Genomic DNA, 14,464 nt, shown 5'->3' on the forward strand with positions numbered 1-14,464 from the left:
TAATGAAGTTTCAATGCTAATCATTAAATGCAACAGTTAAAATGTTTAAAACAATGCATATTGTTTGCAACATCTTCAAAGCTGTTTGCCTGATTGGTTAGAAGCATTCAGATAAACAGGTAAGGACACAGCAACAACGAGTGAATAACCGATGCTAGCCTTACAGCTAATACAGTTTTTTACTCTTTGATGTGATGTATTTTTACTGTTTTATTTCATTTGTGAGGAATTTTATTTGAAAAAGTTTAATTAGAATCCTACCTAGCTGTCATTCGGTGAATGTACTGCAGTGTGTTGACAACAATTCTTCCTCTCCTATAACAGTGAATGAGTGGAAATTTTCTTCTGAGTGACACTACAATGCACTGTCAGGTGTGATATCGTAGTAGATGGTTGAGTAGTTATAATTTTCTTCCTAATATTATTCTTCCTAATATCAATCTTGCACATGAAGCTAATAAAAAAACTCCTGTTCTGTTTACAAATTGTGTTTGTTTTCTTCTAAGAGAGTCGAGAAATAAGCAGATCATATGCAATCATGCTCTCTTTCCACGAAATCCAAAAAACCTCCAGTATAGTTTTCTTCAAGCTGCACTCCATTTTTCCATTTTTTGTTGACCATTATGAAAGGTTTTGACCATTATGAAAACCTTAAATGGATTGAGAGTTTGTTGTATTTACTAATTTGGGGAACAGACACAGTCTTTATGTGATAATATCTAGGTGAAAGAGTCTCTATGTGCTGGGGTTTATTTGACTTCTGGGAGGTGAGACAACTAGCAGGTGTTTTTTAACAACGGTTTTCAGTTTGGTTCGGTTCTGATGGCTTGACACAGAGTGTTTTTTAGTTATTCTATCCTTAGGCAATAGGAACAGTAAGAGTTTAAGTAGAAAAATATACAGTTTTTTATTGCAATATTCCTTTATTTTACTGAATTGCAAAGAAAACCCACTTGTACACATTACTTGTGTATTGTAAAATATTAAATAAATTTAGATAAAAAAAATGAACACTATCTCACAGCTGCTGGTTAGCCCATGTACAAACTGGGGAACACATGAATTCCTAAATTTGGAAAATACACATACATGTTGTGGCAAGCAGCGAGGCGAGGGACCGTGAGAGCGGGCCGGTGGCGAGTGATAATGAGCGCCAGCTGCGCGACACACCGGTCTCATTTCGCCATGGCAGAGTGACGGGAGTATAAAAGGAGGAGCAAAGACAGTGAAAGATGAGAGAGGACCAGGCCTGGATGTTACGTTGAGTTTTGTTTGTTTTGTTATGTGTGTGCGGGCAGATGTCCGTGAGGGGCTGCCCACGGTTTACTTTTGTTTAGTTTATTTAATAAATGTTGTTGAATGTTCACCGGTTCCCAGACTCCTTCCTTCCCATCTACGAACTTTATTACACAGTAAAGTTAGAAAGTAGAATGTAATTCAGTAAACGGAAATTAACCATTTTAATTGAACTTAACAGTACTCCAGTACAGTGTCCTTCATTCAGAATGTAAAGTGCAATAACACTTAGGTCAGCTATCTATTATTGTATTTTGAGGTTCTTCTGTAAAAAGATAAACCTGTCAACATTCTCTGCAGCCAGGCAAGAGCCGTTTGCACTTATAATGTCCCCCGCAGTGGAGAAAAGTCTCTCACTCGCAACATAGGTTCCTTGGACACAGAGGTGTTGCTGTGCAGCTTTTGCCACATGAGAGAACTTGCATTCATTTGTTTTCCACCACATGAATACATTCTGCTATCGTGTACGTGGTGACTTCCTCCTCAATGATGTGGGGAAAGGGCCCAGCCTGGTGTTCCTCTGTTTTAAAAAGCTCCCCAAATACCCCTGATATTGCCGTCTTCTTCTTGTGAGGGGGAGAGGATGGATTGTCTTCCTCTGTGAAGGGCACAAGATTCTCCACTAGACCCTGTGTATCAAAGAAAATTATCCTTTAATATAATTACACCCACACAGATGCACACAAAGCTCAGAACCACAACCATCTCCAGTATAACATATGACAAATGTGAAATTATTTTTGTTTATACATTATTAAATGTATACTTATAACAAACATCTAAATAATAGATACAACTATCCAAATCAAACCCAGTGAAAAAAATATTTAAAATATTACCTGCTGGTAATGCTCCAGAATTTCTCGGATGATATTCCTGTAGAGCTTATGGCGAGAGTCTTCATTAAAGAAAGGCAAGGATTTAAACCTGGGGTGAAGGGCTGTGGCCATTTGGAGGTAATCATGAATATTAGGGTCAGTGTACCTCTTTGCCAGGTCATTTGTAATGGCTGCTTTGGGTTCTTTGACTGTTACACCACTGTCCTGGTCTCTCCTGTTTCACAGTCAAAACATGGTGGGCTTTGGTGCTTTTGTGAAAAAAAGTCACTCATTTTCGAACCCTCCCCAGGAGGCGGGACACTGTGTTGATTGACACTGCTTTCTTGGTTTACAACATGTGCAAAGCAACTTATCTGTGGCCTAGCCCATCAGCTTCATAGACTGCATTCACAATATTTGGAGCGTTATCTGTGGTTATCTCCTGACTACCATCTGTAGAGAAAGGCTCTCTGCTTTAGACAATTTGTCTATGCATGTGTTTTCATAGAATTCGGAAATTATCTCGGTGCTGAAAAAAGTGAGAGATTGTAGTCTGTAACAGGGATCAAGTGCGTTTATAAGATGACGAAAGCCTGCATCTTCAAACACCGAAAATGGCTGCAAATCTCTGGCAATGAACACCCCCACTGCCTTTGTTATTTTTATGTGTCTCTCAGAAACAGTTGGGTAAGAATGCTGGAGGGATTCAGCGAGGGACTGTTGTTTTTTCTGAGGACTTTACCTGCTCTGCTGGCCTGCCTTCAGAGAGTGATATTGCTGGGTGATGGCGCCGCAGATGTGCAGTCATGTTGGAAGTGTTTCGGTTTGAGTAGGTTGCACATGTAAAACAATGCTTGCACACAGTCATTTTTTTGGTTTACAGTTTTTTCTTCCTCGGCATAAACATTATACTCAATGGCAAAACCAAAATGTCCCCACACCATGGATTTGAAAGGTCGCGGCACATTCGTACTGCTGCCTCACACTGCTCGCAATGTTATGGTAATGTGTGGAATGATGGTTAAGCACCCCCTAACTTCAGTGCAATGTGTTTGAATGGGGAGGAGTTTCCTTATCTCAGCTCATAGACTACGGACACACAGTCAATTCAGAGAGAAATAAAAAGCACAGAAATTATTTAAACGTAAAACCGATGTACAATACGAGCACGTGTTGAACCGTGGATGTCGTACCAAACAGTTCAATATAATATTGAGAATTGTGGCATCCCTAGTGACTATGGTGGCTGGTGTCTCTATTTTCACGTTCCGTATAATATACCCGCCAATAACTAGGGCACTTTCAACAGGATCCTCAGTGGGTGCGTCACTGAGTGGGGAGAACCTGTTTGATGTTCTAATCGGAACGGTAGAGTGTTTTTTTGATCCGTGACTATGCCGTCACCCAGCCCTGCTGCACGGGCTCTACAGCCGGAATCGAACAATGCACAGAATTCACTAAGCTAGTCGCATCCACATCAGTGACTAAAGCTGTTACAGTATCACTACTCTCAAATAAAGTCTGGATGCGTGTCTCTAATTCTGAAATTTTCCCTGTCAGACTGACTATCTCCTTACATTTATCACATGTGAAGCCCTGTCCGCCAACAGAGAAGGATATACTGAATATGTAACAGGCAGTGCAAGTGACAGTAACAGGGGAAGGTGGCATGGCTTACTGAGTTTGTTGACTTATCCAACTCACCATTTGTTTGATAGTCTCGTACAAGAGAAACAGGAGACTCGGATGGCAGGCTAACAGGCTAGTGAAATGCTACATGTTGTGATAGTGATTTAGGATTAAAAGCTAGCGATGCCAGATTTAATGTGATAGGCAGTGGTAGACAATATTTGGTTTTGGGTTATATTTAGAAATATAAACAACAAGGAATTATATCCAATAGAGATTCAAAAGCCAAGCTGTACAGAGCTAACAGATGCAAACACCCAACAGCAGACAGACAGAAGCAATCAATCAGGAGCCATCAACATCATCGTTCTCAGACACTTCCTCGGACCAGTTTAACTGATTGGATCAGTTAAAATTTGACTGGAAAAAAACCAGAGAATATACCGAAATTGAACTACTGAAGTACTGAATGTAAAAAATGAAAATTGAGCGAAAGTACGTAGGAGGGCGGAGCCAGGCTAGGCGGGACCTTGATATTGCAGCCCCACGTCACTCTCAATACTGCGCAGACTCAAAACCCAAGATGTCAGCGCCATATTTGAACACTGGCGGCTTCACTTACTGTGGAAATTCCATAGGCCAGACAATGATACTTAAACAGGCCTTTGCGTGTGTTTATAGTAATATACTGCTTGGATTCAGCATCCCAATGCAGCTGTTGATATGCAAAAGACAGATCAAATTTACTGAAGACTTTTCCCCCAGCCAAGGTGGCAAAAAGATCATCCATGTTAGATAGCAGATATTCACTATCAAGAATGCTCTCACTATGACTTTATGATTGCCACACAGCCTAACTATCTTGTCTTTCTTTGGCAAAACCACAATGGGAGTTGCCCAATCACTTTTTTCCAACCTGAGAGATAATTCTGTTCCTCTCCAAGCAAACAAGCCTTGGTTTGTGAAAGATAGGTTGAGATCCTTGTTGCACTCTCACCTTTTGCCAAAGTCACTAATTTTGCCATATTCATCTTGAAATAGCTCTTTGTGTTTTTCAAGTACATCAGATGAACGGAGGTCGGGATCTTTATATATATTTTTCTGGGATCAAAGACAAAGAGGGTCCTGTGTCCTTGTGCCATTTTGCTGTAGATCAATATAAATGCCCCCCATCTTGTCTTGTGCACAATAGACAATTAAGCTTATGAAACAGTTTGTCATTCATTGCACACTGATTCTCAGATACGTCCACTGACCCCCAAAATCTAAAAAGCCATGTCTGGAAGTTCTTTGGATTTTGGTCGGTAGGAGGTAAAATTGTTGAACCATGAGATAAAGTTGTATGCAAGCTATGTAAGATACAGTTAGCATACCATTCAACCACTAGCAACATGAGGTCACATCTCGAATGAGCATGGCATAATGTGTGGAACTCCAGCTAAACAGTCACGTCTTGACACTTACTTTGCAAGCTCTTTGACTGCAACACGACAAAAGGCCAAAACAGAGAAATTAATTTTGTTCATTTGTAAGGACATGAGACTGATCAGTGTCATGGATGTGGCAGGCTTCAGGGAGTTTTGTCAAGAAATGGAACCGAGGTACCATATCCCTAGCCGTGGAACAGTCACCAATATAATCACAGACATGTATAACAGCCCCTCAGACAAAATAAATGAATCAAATATAATCAAATGCCCATTGGATTAATGACGACTGGGAAATGGTTAACAATTAGCTAAAAACAAGAGCTTAAGGTAAGCCACACTGCAGAGAATGTAGGCGAATGCATTCAAGAGATCTTGGGACATTTTGGCATAGAAAGGGGATCTGTGATTGCACAACATGCCACTAATTACATCAATGCAGTGGAGAGACATCTTCAAACATTCATTATAAATTGCAATTTTATCATTATAAAAGCCTTTCTTTAAAGTTAATTGTTTTGCATTAAATATATCTATATCAAATGTGTGTTCACTACTGCGAAGATCGCAATTCAGCACAGCCAACTTCATCTTTGCAGCCACTGACACAGAAAAACACTTGTTTATTATTAAACAATTAACATGTCTCCTTGCTATATTGTACATATTCATAATCATTACTTTTTTGCCAGTTATTTGTGACAGCTTTTAGGTGCTTTATTGGCAGCAGCACTGAAAATTGGCGTTGTTACATTCCACCACTGACTGTAATAGGCTGGACAAATGCAAACTGCCCTACACTGTAAAAAAAAATCTCGTAAAAAAATGGTAAATGACTGGCAGCTACGGCTGCCAAACAAAAACCGTAAAATTAAAGTAAAATATCTTAATTCAAATAAAATGCAAAAACAATAATTTTACAGAAATTTTCATTAAAAGATTTATTGAAAAACAATGTTATTTTACAGATTTTTTCCTTGTTTAAATTAAGGTGTTTTACCTTTTTTTTACGGTTTTTGTTTGGCAGCCGCTGCTGCCAGTCAATTACCATTTTTTTATGATTGTTTTTTTACAGTTTAAAACTGTTATTTCACGGGCATTTACCAGATTATTACAATCAAACTCTTTCAATAAAATGACGGCACTGATAGTTCTACAGAGAATTACTGTAATTTTACAGGCATTTACCAGATTATTACAGTCAAACTCTTTCAATAAAATGACGGCACTGATAGTTCTACAGAGAATTACTGTAATTTTACAGGCATTTACCAGATTATTACAGTCAAACTCTTTCAATAAAATGACGGCGCTGATAGTTCTACACAGAATTACTGTTATTTTACAGGCATTTACCAGATTATTACAGTCAAACTCTTTCAATAAAATGACGGCGCTGATAGTTCTACACAGAATTACTGTTATTTTACAGGCATTTACCAGATTATTACAGTCAAACTCTTTCAATAAAATGACGGCGCTGATAGTTCTACAGAGAATTACTGTTATTTTACAGGCATTTACCAGATTATTACAGTCAAACTCTTTCAATAAAATGACGGCGCTGATAGTTCTACAGAGAATTACTGTAATTTTACAGGCATTTACCAGATTATTACAGTCAAACTCTTTCAATAAAATGACGGCACTGATAGTTCTACAGAGAATTACTGTAATTTTACAGGCATTTACCAGATTATTACAGTCAAACTCTTTCAATAAAATGACGGCGCTGATAGTTCTACACAGAATTACTGTTATTTTACAGGCATTTACCAGATTATTACAGTCAAACTCTTTCAATAAAATGACGGCGCTGATAGTTCTACACAGAATTACTGTTATTTTACAGGCATTTACCAGATTATTACAGTCAAACTCTTTCAATAAAATGACGGCGCTGATAGTTCTACAGAGAATTACTGTTATTTTACAGGCATTTACCAGATTATTACAGTCAAACTCTTTCAATAAAATGACGGCGCTGATAGTTCTACAGAGAATTACTGTAATTTTACAGGCATTTACCAGATTATTACAGTCAAACTCTTTCAATAAAATGACGGCGCTGATAGTTCTACAGAGAATTACTGTTATTTTACAGGCATTTACCAGATTATTACAGTCAAACTCTTTCAATAAAATGACGGCGCTGATAGTTCTACACAGAATTACTGTTATTTTACAGGCATTTACCAGATTATTACAGTCAAACTCTTTCAATAAAATGACGGCGCTGATAGTTCTACAGAGAATTACTGTTATTTTACAGGCATTTACCAGATTATTACAGTCAAACTCTTTCAATAAAATGACGGCGCTGATAGTTCTACAGAGAATTACTGTTATTTTACAGGCATTTACCAGATTATTACAGTCAAACTCTTTCAATAAAATGACGGCGCTGATAGTTCTACAGAGAATTACTGTTATTTTACAGGCATTTACCAGATTATTACAGTCAAACTCTTTCAATAAAATGACGGCGCTGATAGTTCTACACAGAATTACTGTAATTTTACAGGCATTTACCAGATTATTACAGTCAAACTCTTTCAATAAAATGACGGTAATGGTAGTTCTACAGAAAATTACTGTTATTTTACAAGCATTTTCCAGATTATTACAGTCAAACTCTTTCAATAAAATGCAAAGACGTGATAAAGATTTAAAATTATTTATTTTATTTTGGCAGATAAAATAAGTCTGAAAACAGTATAAAAAGAATTCAAATCAACTCAAACTCTGATTTGCAGCATTTGTTTACACAATTTAATAGTGTTTAAATTATGTAAAACAATCTAAATAAAATGGAATGATTCCATCATTAAATTATTGATATTGATATAAATAAAATACAACATTTAAACTACTTCAGTAATTAACAATAGTTTTATCAAATTCTCAAACTTTAGGATTATGGCTATACAAGACTGTGTAACACTTTACAAAATGTACAACGTTTATTAAAATTATACAGCATTTATTTATTAAATGTTAAAGGGTTAGTGAAAATAATGTAACTTATTCCTCACCCTCATGCCGTTCCACACCCATAAGACCTTCGTTCATCTTTGGAACACAAATTAAGATATTTGTGTTGAATCCGATGGCTCAGTGAGGCCTCCATAACCAGCAATGACATTTCCTCTCTCAAGATCCATTAATGTACTAAAAACATATTTAAATCGGTTCATGTGAGTACAGTGGTTCAATATTAATATTATAAAATTATGAGAATATTTTTGGTGCTCCAAAAAAAACGAAATAACGACTTATATAGTGATGCCCGATTTCAAAACAAGAAGCTTTGGAGCATTATAGATCAGTGTGTCAAATCAGCAGTTCGGAGAGCCAAAGTCACATGATCTCAGCAGTTTGGCGGTTTTACACGCGATCAGCGTGTCAAGCTTCTGAAGCTTCAGGAAGCAGTTTTGAAATCGGTCAGTTTTTTTTGGCACACAAAAAATATTCTTGTCATTTTATAATATTAATATTGAACCACTGTACACACATGAACTAATTTAAATATGTTTTTAGTACATTAATGGATCTTGAGAAACGAAATGTCATTGCTGGCTATGCAAGCCTCACTGAGCCATCGGATTTCAACACAAATGAGGGGGGTACAATCCACAAACCGTCTCTAACTCGAGATATCTGATTACAAATATAACAGTCTTTTATTCAGAATTCTAACAAGCGTTTTAAGAAGTAACAAAAAAAAAAAAAGATCCATGATTTGTTACCAGAAGATAAAGCAGATAAAGAACAATCCTTCAAAATACCAGTAATCAGCAGGGTCCTTGGTGCATCTGGGAAGAAAAAAAGAACACTATGATTCTCTGAAAAGTCTTAAAAAAAAAAAAAAAAGATTTTAAATAAATGTTTTTTTTTTTTTTTTTAATTATTTTTTACTTTAAACAAGCTCAATTTAATGTAATTAAAGTTTTCTTTTTGTCTTCTGTTTCATCTGGTAGGGTCTGGTAGCTGAGGGTCTTTCCCTCAATATTTTTAAGGGAATTAAATATAGGATTAATGACGGCATATTTTTTAACTAACTAAAAAGACATGAAAATACTTGAGATGGTTTACCACCCAAAAATGGAAATTCTGTCATCGTTAACTCATCCTCATGTCGTTTCAAACCTGTATAATTATTTCTTGATATATTTTGAGGAATGTTGGCAACCAAACTGCTTTCCTTTGTATGGAGAAAAAAAAAAAAAACACTGAAAACAAATTGATCAAAATAAAGAAAGTCATACATGTTTGGAACAACATGAGGGTGAGTAAGTGATTGATAGACTTTTAATTTTGGTGTCAACTATCCCTTCAGTTTGTGTGTAGAATTTCCTGCAGAGTGTAGCTCTAAACATCTGCCTGGAATGTTCTGGTAGTTCTGAAAACCTTGATTAGGTGGTTCAGATGAGTTTAATTAGGCAAATTCAATTAAAAAATGACAAGGTTTTTAAAAAATATATATGCTTTATAAGGGGACGTTTACACAACGCGTTTTGGACATTCATTTACACAACAATGGAGTTCTGGTGGCCTGAAAACACAATGTTTTTGAAAACAATACCGTTATCTCTGTGTAAACTTAATGGTGATGGACACACATGCGCATTACATGTTTAGTTTATAGGTATGCGTGTTTGAATGCATATGTGCGCAGACAAGGTAGGTCTGCGCACATATGCATTCTTTACCAATGGAATTGCCAAATCACTTGTCTAGAATGTATTAATACAGAGTTATTTAGTTGTTTTCGTAGAATTGTGCAAACAGGGATTTTTCAATAAATTATTGTCATTTGTATAACATTTTTTTAACAAACACGTCAGTATACACATCATGACAATAATCCAAGAGAATTGTGAAGCTCACATGATAAGATAACTTATTATTATTATGTAGTTTCTGAAGCATGCTTTAGTATAATGCAAGTTTATATTCAGATTTATTTTTCTAAGCACATTTTACCAATTCAAATCCAAAATTATAAGTGATATATTTTTTTTAAGAAAGGCTCGGAGTGAAAAATGTCTTGTATTCAGGTGTGCATCATTATTACACAGGTTTTCATTTATAGATAAACTGGGCAAAAAAAAAAGGATTTAACTTAGACTGGAACGTCCTTTTTTTAAATACCCATGAGAAAGATGCAATACTAGAAATTGCACAATTAAGGCATGCCCATTGGACAGCAAAACATCGATTCAGCAAAAAAAACAGGTGAAGAAATAAATTAACTTCTAAAACAAATATGAATTAAGGTGAATTAGTTGTGAACCATCAGGAACCCTTTAGTCTCCAGAACCACAGGACCAGACACCACCAGAACTGCAACCTACATAGTCTCCAGAAGTGCAAGGTGTCAGGATATCAGAGACTTTTAAGAACCCTGAAATATGACCCCCACTTAATAAGAATCACAAGAGTCACTCTCAATCTGTCTATTATGTATGTCTTCATGTTTGATTCTTATTAAATGGTGTTTTTTAGGATTCTTTACCTAACTGAAGTGTCTGAGATGTCAGGACACCTTGCACTTCAGGAGACTCCAGGTAGGTTGCAGTTCTGGAAAATCGGCCTGTTTTTGTATGACCCTGCTGAATCAATAAGCATTTTGCTGTCCAATGGTCACACCTTAATTTTGATTATTGCATTAGTATTGCATCATTCCATTTTAATAATTTTTGACTCTTCAGTCTGAGTTAAATCTCTTTTTTAGCCCATTTTACCTTTTTCACTTTCAGCCTTCTTTAATTATACATCCCTTATAAATGATTTAATAAATTAATAGTAGTTATCAAGATTAATATGGTGTGGAATCATAGACTGTAAAAAAGATGGACAACAAGTCAGTTTTTAGGACTTGTGTGGCACACTTGTGTGAAATGGGTAAAATGTGCTTGGAAAAAAATAAGATCAGAATATCACCTTGTGTAATTATGCACACACTGTAGGCCTATATGGACTCACAAAGATGAATCACTTTTCCAACAATCTGTGGAAAGCTGGGATGGCATGATGAAGGGAAAATAGAGCATTTTGGAGTGCATTATACCTTTATGGTCTATGGTTTTATATACTGCATTGATACTTACTAGTGATGTACTTGTTTCTCTGTTGGTACCTGTTCTGCCCTGTAAACATTGTTCCGATGCTTGATCTAAAGAAAAGGAAAATAAAATAAAAAAAAGTTAAAATGAGCTTTATCTACTTTTAAAGTTTTATCATTAGCAGTTATCACAGTTGGAAAAGGAAATGTCAAAAATACTTGGAAAGAAACAGGCAGTCAAACATAATTTTAATCTCTCAAAGACAAGCACAAGCTTCATCATATTTTTATGTTGCTAAAAAAAAAAAAAATATATATACATACATACATACATATACATACATACATATATATATATATATATAAGAAAGCCGTACACACCGTGTATACTATATATATATATATATATATAGTGAAAATTGAAGTGAGCAGCAAGTAACCATTTTGTCCTCAAAGTTGATGTGTTAGAAGCCGGAAAAATGGGCAAGCGTAAGGATTTGAGCGAGTTTGACAAGGGCCAAATTGTGACGGCTAGACGACTGGGTCAGAGCATCTCCAAAACTGCAGCTCTTGTGGGCTGTTCCCGGTCTGCAGTGGTCAGGATCTATCAAAAGTGCTCCAAGGAAGGAACAGTGGAGAACTGGCCACAGGCTCATGGCACAGGCTCATTGATGCACGTGGGGAGCGAAGGCTGGCCCGTGTGGTCCGATCAAACAGACGAGCTACTGGAGCTCAAACTGCTCCAGAAGTTAATGCTGGTTCTGATAGAAAGGTGTCAGAATACACAGAGCATCGCAGTTTGTTGCGTATGGGCGGCATAGCCGCTGACCAGTCAGGGTGCCCATGCTGACCCCTGACCCCGCCGAAAGCACCAACAGTGGCACGCGAGCATCAGAACTGGACCACGGAGCAATGGAAGAAGGTGGCCTGGTCTGAGGAATCACGTGTTCTTTTACATCACGTGGATGGCCAGGTGTGTCGCTTACCTGGGAAACACATGGCACCAGAAGAAGGCGAGCCGGCGGAGGCAGTGTGATGCTTTGGGCAATGTTCTACTGGGAAACCTTGGGGCCTGCCATCCATGTGGATGTTACTTTAACACGTCCCACCTACCTAAGCATTGTTGCAGACTATTTTACACCCTTTCATGGAAACCCTTTCCTTGGTGGCTGTGGTCTCTTTCAGCAGGATAATGTGCCCTGCCACAAAGCGAAGTGGTTCAGGAATGGTTTGAGGAGCACAGCAACGGGTTTGAGGTGTTGACTTGGCCTCCAAACTCCCCAAATCTCAATGGCAAATCAGCATATTTTAATTATGTGACACTGAAGACTGGAGTAATGATGCCATGCAATGTGCTTATTTCGAAGTTCAACAAAATTCAAAGTTAATGATTTTAACCAGAATTCATAATAATACTAAATAACTGAACAACATCCTTGAATATTTTGTGGGAGTGACACCCCTAGTGTAACAAATCTTAGCGGCCAGCATGATGTAATAGTCATAGAGAATAGGGATTCATATTCAGGTTGTGCCAGAGGCACTATGTGCATTTTTATATTTGAATGGAGGGGTTTAAAGGGATAGTTCACCCAGAAATGAAAATTAGCCCATAATTTACTCACCCTCAAATCATCCTAGGAAGTATATGATTCTTCTTCCAGACGAATACAATTATATTACAAAAGAAAAAGAATGTCATATACACCTAGGATGATTTGAGGGTGAGTAAATGATGGGCTAATTTTCATTTTTGGGTGAACTATCCCTTTAACACTTATAATTTGGCAACTCTGGGTTCATTGGGGGTCATTCCTATGTTCCCCACGTTTATATGGCACATAAGGGAAACATGACTATGATCCCCAAAAGATATAAAGTATGCTCTAATGACTCCAAGATTGGAAACAAGACCCTAAAAACATAGCTCACCCAAAAATGAGAATTCTCTTATCATTTACTCACACATGTTGTCTAAACCTGAATTACCGTTACAAGTGAAACGTTACTTCTGTTTTCATGTGTTGTCTCCCACACGAATGACCTTCATATCTTCAACAAATGAAATTAAATATTAACATAACGACAAACTTCCAATAAAATGACTAACGTTACTACTGTGCATATCAGTAACGTTAACGTTATCAATTCACTGTCTTCGTGTTAGTATTACAATACTTACCACCCCTGAAGATCGTGAGGCTGGATTTTCTTCCCAAAATTTCTGGTTCATGAGGGAAACAAACACACAACAATATTAGCTATTTAACTTACTTACTAACAGAGGTATTTTCAAAAGTCAGTTCACTCAATCCAAAGCTTCTATATTGATTTTTTTTTATCTCAAACCTAGCTTATAATATTAACACATGCAAACAACGACAATAACGATAGCTGGTAGTTAATGATTACAGTATGTAACTTACTAATGTCGTTATTGGGGTAATCGCGATTTGATTATCACTTAAACATTTATATCTTGATGTAACAGAAGATTTTAAAAAATAAAAATAAAACTAACGTTAGTTAACTTACCTTCTGCAGTTCCAATATGTCCGTTACGTTGGTAAAAGTTGCCCATATGAATTTTTTTCTTTTTTCTTTCTTCTTTTGTCCTCCATTAACATCCCGCAACTTAAATTCGCCCAAAATATAAAACATTTTAAAAAAAAATAACCAAGTAGAAATCCATGTAAAACCGAACAGAACCGAAGTTAGCTACTGCATTACAGATGCCCGAGCAGTAACGTTAACGTTAGCAGCGCACACGAGACAGGTCTAACTGCAGAACCGCAGAACCCATATACGTCACTCACAACGCTCTGAGGACAACAGCGCCATGCCACAGTCTCATGCCGGAAGTGGGCGGAGCTGATTTATCTTCGCATACATTGCTCTATTTGGAGCGTTTCAAGCCCAAATTTTAAACGATGTTAATAATGTCAAGTATTTAATTAATAAGTTCTAATTGAAGATAGATAGAGAGATGATAGATAGGCTAGATAGATATACTCACTCATAGTTAAATCAAATAAATATGTTTTAAAATAAACAATACTGGATATTAATACAACATAAAATAATTTACGTTAAAAATGTATTTATAAAAAAAATATTGTAACGTTTTTAAAGTAAAAAGTTGCTATTATTTTTTATTTATTTATATTATGTCTTAAATATTATATTAGATAAACTGAACACAAATCTTAACACACAAAAAATGAAAA

At 36.6% G+C, this 14,464-nt stretch overlaps 1 long non-coding RNA gene across 2 annotated transcripts; it reads right to left on the reverse strand.

Moving 5' to 3' along the window:
* Positions 1–7,720: 7,720 nt before the first annotated feature.
* On the reverse strand, positions 7,721–13,995 carry LOC137079004 (uncharacterized). 2 transcript variants are annotated; one of them, XR_010905390.1, is made up of 5 exons: positions 13,773–13,995; positions 13,420–13,461; positions 11,284–11,348; positions 8,920–8,985; positions 7,721–8,242 (listed from the first exon to the last, which is right to left on the reverse strand). It is a non-coding gene; the product is annotated as an uncharacterized lncRNA (long non-coding RNA). The 2 variants fall into 2 exon arrangements; XR_010905389.1 differs by lacking the exon at positions 7,721–8,242 and having other exon boundaries at positions 8,364–8,985.
* Positions 13,996–14,464: the final 469 nt, after the last annotated feature.

Source organism: Pseudorasbora parva, chromosome 6 (genome assembly GCF_024679245.1).
Source record: "Pseudorasbora parva isolate DD20220531a chromosome 6, ASM2467924v1, whole genome shotgun sequence".
NCBI lineage: Eukaryota > Metazoa > Chordata > Actinopteri > Cypriniformes > Gobionidae > Pseudorasbora > Pseudorasbora parva.